Consider the following 6629-nt stretch of genomic DNA (forward strand, 5'->3'; position numbering starts at 1 on the left):
AGTAACCAGTGGCCTCCTCCTAGCTGACCGAAATAGTTTTCTCTCCACTTACTCTTCCTCTGACCTCTCAGACTCCTTTGACACTGGACATTAATTCAACCTGGAAACACTAGCTAATCTCAGTTTCGCAAACACGTTATCTTGGTTTCATTTCCTCTTAGGCTGCTCTTTCTCATTCTCTTTCACTGGTTCATCTTCTCACTTTCACGGCTAACTGTGGCTGTCCTCAAGGCTCTGCCTTGATTCCCTTTTGCTTCGCTTTCTCCCTCGGGGAGCTCATCCATTCCGGTGGCTTCAGCTACCATCTGTATGAGGATGACTCCCAAATTTGTCTTACAATCGCTAGGTTCTCCTCGAATCGGCAATTTCATACTGACTCTTACCAGCGAGGCATCTCTATAGGGTAATCGGCATTTGTTAAACGCTTACTCTGTGCCAAGCGCTGTTCTAAGCAGATGCCCTGCCGTTGATCGATCAGCCAATCTTAATTGATTGCTTACTGCTTTCAGGGCATTTTATAAAGCAACTGGAAGAGAACAATACAACAGAAATGGTAGACTAGTTCCCTGTCCACAAGGAGCTTAGTGTCTAGAGGAGGAAGTAGACATTAGTATGGATAAATTAGGAATATCTACAGATGTTCTTTGGAGCTGTGAGTGAATAGCAAGTGCTCAAAGGGTACCGAGCCAAATACACGGGCGTCACGAAAGGGAGAGAAAGTCAGAGAAAAGAAGGCTTAATCAGCTAAAGCTTCTTGGTAGTCCACATCTTCCCTCTCAAATATTCTCCTCCACCTAACTTATTTATTGCTATTGTTCTTGTCCGTCCGTCTCCCCCGATTAGACTGTGAGCCCGTCAAAGGGCAGGGACTGTATCTGTTACCGATTTGTACATTCCAAGCGCTTAGTACAGTGCTCTGCACATAGTAAGCGCTCAATAAATACTACTGAATGAATGAATCCTCACTGATTTCCAAGTCCACATCATTGGCATTATCCTTGATTCACCTCCAACCCCACAGCACTTATGTACATATCTTTAAATGATTTATTATAAATTATTCATTCAAATTAATGTCTGTTTCCCCCTCAGGACTGTAAGCTCATTATGGGCGGGGAACATGTCTCTTAATTCTCTTGAATTTAATAAATAATAATAATATACTCATTATTATTATGGTATTTGTTAAGTGCTTACTATGTGCCAGGCACTGATCTAAGCTCTGGGGTGGATACAAGATAATTGGGTTGGACACAGTCATTGTCCCACATGGGGCTCACAGTCTTAATCCCCATTTCACAGATGAAGGAACTGAGGCACGGAGAATTTAAGTGACTTGCCCAAGGTCACACAGCAGACACATGGCGGAGCCGGGATTAGAACCCATGACCTCCTGACACCCAGGCCCATGCTCTATCCACTAGGCCATGCCTCTTCTCAAGCGCGAAGAGCAGTGCTCTGTACATAACAAGTGTTCAATAAATACCACTGATTGATCGACTGCTTCCTGGCTTTCTTTCAACTCTCACAACCGGGCTATTTCTAAATGGGACTCTCCTCCACGTTTGCCAGTTCTGCCCTCTCCTGTCCATCCAAATGGCCATCACCCTGGTCCTGGTGCCTGTCAGATCTAGAGAGCTTAACTACTCTACCGGTCGCTTTTTTTACTATCCTCTTTTTGTGCCCAAAACAGAACTAAGCACTGGGGTAGTTAAAAAAAAAAATAAATCCAGTTGACCGGTCCCTATACCGCATAGTATTCACAGTCTAAGAAGGAGAAAGTAGGATTTAACCCCCACACCATTTTACAGAAGAGGAAACCCCCAGTGAAGTTAAACAACTTGCCCAAGGTCATCCAGTGGACAAGTGGCCGAACCGGGATTAGACCTCAAGTCCTCTGACTCCTAGGCTCAGGCTCTTTCTACTCGGCCATGCAGTCTCCTCGTTTCTCAAGAGCCTTAACTCTCGTACATCTGACCTCTAGCTCATGAACTTCCTTCTGCCTGGAACTCCTTCCCAGTTCAAATCTTCCAGATCAACACTATTCCTAACTTCAGAGCCCTTCAGAAATCCCTCCTCTTCCATTAGGTTTTCAAAATAGAGAAGAATTGAACTCTTCACTCCTCTTCGTGACTTAAATAAGGCACTGAACAAGCAGCATATGCCAACGGTAGGTGTGACCCAGTTTCATGATTTCAAATACTCACTGGATTCTCCTGGGTGGGGCCTGGGACTTCTCTCTGCAGATTCCGTGTCTCTCTTTCAGTCGTTACCAAATAATTACTGATGTTGAAAGTATCTCCGTTCTCTATAGCTCTAGTCCAATTTCCGTGTTCTGAAAAATCCAAAGTCCACATATCATTACATTTATATTTACTGAGACCACGGCGCACAAGCTTTGGAAGTACATATATGTAAAACTGAAAAAGCCTAAAAGCCGTCCTTACTTATCAGGAGCTTGCAGTCTAGGAGAAAGCAAACTCTCAAGACTGTAAGCTCCTCCTCTTGAATCATAGATCAGTGTGAGAAGTGAATGTTTATCTTGTGTTCAACCTCGTGACCACATCCTGCTTCTGGCCGGGAACACCCTCCCTCATAGCAGACAAACAATTACTCTGCCCCCTTTTAAAGCTTTATTGAAGGCATATCTCCTCCAAAAGGCCTTCCCTGACTAAACCCTCCTTTCCTTTTCTCCCACTCCCTTCTGTGTTGCTCTGACTTGCTCTCTTTATTCATTCCCCGTCCCAGCCCCGCAGTACCTATGTACGTATCTGTAATTTATATTAATGTCTGTCTCGCCCTCCAGACTGTAAGCTCGTTGTGGGCAGGGAATGTGTCTATTGTTATACTGTACTGTCCCAAGTGCTTAGTACAGTGCTCTGCCCTCAGTGAGTACTCAATAAATGATCGATTGATTGATAGAATCCATTTGATAGTGATCCTCTGAAGCAGATGCATCTGTTCAGAGGAGTTATGGTATTCATTAAGAGCTTAGGATAAGCCAAGCAGTGAGATAAATACAAGATATGCAGAAATGGCACAGACCCGGACTCACGTGTAAGACGTATTTACAGAAACCTAGCAACGAATACAGAGTTTGTGCCTAAGGAATGACAAAAATGGATAGGCTCTGACTTTCCAAGTGCTTAGTACAGTGCTCCGCACACAGTAAGCGCTCAATAAATACGATTGAATGAATGAATGAGAATTCTGGGGTTGTGTTGTATGGAGAGGGAACTGTGGCCCCTCAGACCTGTCTTCTGTCAGTTGTTATTATTGCAGATGGAATCTCCAAGACTCGTGGACTTGTAGTTTTCCAACCACATTTAAGGTCATGGTGCGGTGTCTTTACCAGCCGTTCGGAAATTCACAGATAGTTCACAAATAAGAATTGAAACCGGTTGTGCCCATTACGGTTTTAAGAATATTTTGGTATCTGTAAATACCGGGGCAATGGTGGGCTTCAAGACGGATGTTTCAGCTCTCTGGGGAATCGATCTTATCTATTTTACCTCAGTACCGACTTCCTTACTTTGATTTCATCCACCTCGCTGCCAACCTTGCACCCACATCCTGCTCTGGCCTGACAACGCCCTCCCTCCTTGTATCTAACAGACAATTACTCTACAGCCTTTCAAAGCCTTATTGACAGCACATCTCCTCCAAGAGGTCTTCCCCTCATTTCTTCTTCTCCCACTCTCTTCTGTGTCAGCCTGACTTGCTCCTTTCACTCATCCGCCCCGCCCCCAAGCCCCGGCACTTATGCACATGTCAACAATTTCTTTATATAAATTCCTACCACCCCCTTGAGACTGTAAGCTCATTGTGGGCAGAGATTATATCTGTTTATTGTTGTATTGCACTCTCCTAAGCACTTCCATTCATTCATTCAATCGTGTCTATTGAACACTTACTACGAGCAGAGAGTCCAATATAACAACATAACTGACATAATCCCTGATTAAAATGATCTTACCATCTAGAAGAGGAGACAGACATTAATAGAAATAAATGAATTACAGATACGTACATAAGTGTGTAGGAGTGGGGAGTCAGGGGATGAATAAAGGGAGGAAGTCAGGGCGACATAGAAGGGAATGGGAAAAGAGATAAGGAGGGTCTAGTCGGAGAAGGCCTCCTGGAGGCTTTAAAGTGGGGGACTGTCGGATTTGAGGAAGGAGGGCATTCCAAGCTAGAGGCAGCATGTGGGTGAGAGGATGGCAGCGAGGTAGGTGAGATGGAGGAACAGCGAGAAGATTAGCATCAGAGGAGTGAACTGTGTAGGCGAAGTTCTGGTCAGAGAGGTGAGATAGGAGGGGGTAAGGGGACTGAGAGCTATAAAGCCAACGGTCAGTGGTTTTTGTTTGAGGCAGAGGTGGATGGACAAACCCTGGAGTTTCTTCAGGAGTGGGGAAACATGCCCTGAGTGTTTTTGTAGAAAAATGATCCGGGCATTCATTCAATCAGCTTAGTGTGTACAGAGCGCCATACTGAAAAGAGTATCAGGGCGGGAGTGGGGAGAGACAGGAGGCAGGGAGGTCGGCAAGGAGGCTGATAGAGTAATCAAAGCATGATAGGGTGATTGGATTAATGCAGCAGCAGTTTGGTTGGAGAAGAAAGGGTGGAATTTAGCAACGTCGTGAAGGTGGAAAGGACAGGATTTAGTGATGGATTGAATATGAGGGTTGAATGAGAGAGAGGAGTCAAGGATAAGACCCAGGCTACGGGCTTACAAGACAGGAAGGATAGTGGTGCCGTCTACGGAGGTGGGAAAGTCATGGGGAGGACAGGGTTTGAGTGGGAAGATAAAAAGTTCAGTTTTAGCCATATTCAATTGGAAGCAACGGGAGGACATCCAAGTAGAGAAGTCTTGAAGGCAGGAGGAGATGTGAGACTGCAGAGAGGGAGCGAGATCAGGGTTGGAGACGTAGATTTGGGTAACATCCGCATAAAAGAGGTAGATGAAGCCAGATGAGTGAATGAGTTCTCCAAGTGCTTAGTACAGTGCTCTGCGTGAATGAATGATAAGCATCTGGAGTGGGCCCTGCTGAATGATTTTGTAGTTGGGAGCCAGCCAGCCTCGTTACTCCATGAAAGTTCTTCACCTTACCTGCCATAGCGCTTCCAATAGCTGTCTTAAAAAGCTGTCAAGCTCATCACTCAGAAGCAGCGTGACCTAGTGGAAAGAGCACGGACCTAGACGTCAGAAGATGTGGGTTCTAATCCCGGCTCCGCCACATATCTGCTGTGTGACCGTGGGTAAGTCACTTCTCTGTTCCTCGGTTGCCTCATCTGTAAAATAGGGATTCAGACTGTGAGCCCCACGTGGGACAGGGACTGTGTCTGACCCGATTACCTTGTATCCACCCCAGTGCTTGGGACATAGTAAACACTTAAATACTACAATTATTATTATTATTATCATCACCCAGACTAAAAATCAGGTACTGTCTGCCCTCCCTCCCACCATCTCCTCTACCCTCACTGCCCTCAGATCCTGGCCAGATGAAGGTTCATTTCTTGAAGCAATAATAGAAATTGTAATGATAATAAAGCACTAAGATTTATTTATTAATCCTATTGATAGGATTTATTCCCTCTAGACTGTAAACTTACTGTGAATAGGAAACGTGTCTACCAACAACTCTGTTATGTCGTACCTTCCCAAGTGCTTAGTACAGTGCTCTGCACACAGTAAGCATCAATAGATACAATTATTTATCAAGTGTTTATTACATGCCAAGGTCTGAAGCAGGTACAAGATAATCAGATTGGACACAGATCCTAACTCCGCACGGAGCTCAAAGTTAAAGAGGAAGGGAGAACAAACACTTTGATCCCCCTTTTGCAAATGAGGAAACTGAGATGCAGAGAATTAAGTGACTTGTTCAAGGCCACACAGCAGGCAAGCGGCAAAGCCGGGGATTAGAACCCAGATCTCTACTTCCAGCCCTAGGCTCTGACGAGAGGGTTCTTTTCATTTAAGCTAAACTCCACTTTTTACATTATGAAGAACAGAGACCTCATCCGTTCTGGTCTTCATTTTAGCCTGATGCTTCCCGGCTCCACCACCTGTCTGCTGAGTGACCCTGGGTGTCACTTCACTTCTCTGAGCCTCATTTACCTCATTTGCAAAATGGGGATCGAGACAATGAGCCCCACATGGGACAGGGACTGTTTCCAACCTGATTTGCTTATATTCACCCCAGCGCTTAGTACAGTGCCTGGCACACATTAAGCGCTTAACTAATACTATAATTATTAGTATTATTCCGAATTTGGGATACAAGGCGGGCAGCTCCCTTCTTTCACACCCTGCCACCACACTGGCCGGGACTTGAGGGAGTATGTGGCCCCCAAAATGTTGGCTCTGTCAGCCCGTAGCATAAAGTTGGTTAATAATAATTATACTTGTTAAGCGCTTATTATGTGCCTAGCATTGTTCTAAGCGCTGGGTTAGACACAAGTTAATTACTTTGGACACAGTCTCTCTCCCACATTGGGCTCACACTCTTAATCCCCATTTTTTACAGATAAGGAAACTGAGGCATAGAGAAGTGAAGTGACTTGCCCAAGGTCATACAGCAGACATGTGGCAGAGTCTGGATTAGAACCCAGGTCCTTCTGAC

The sequence above is a fragment of the Ornithorhynchus anatinus genome, chromosome 3, assembly GCF_004115215.2.
Source record: "Ornithorhynchus anatinus isolate Pmale09 chromosome 3, mOrnAna1.pri.v4, whole genome shotgun sequence".
Classification (NCBI taxonomy): domain Eukaryota; kingdom Metazoa; phylum Chordata; class Mammalia; order Monotremata; family Ornithorhynchidae; genus Ornithorhynchus; species Ornithorhynchus anatinus.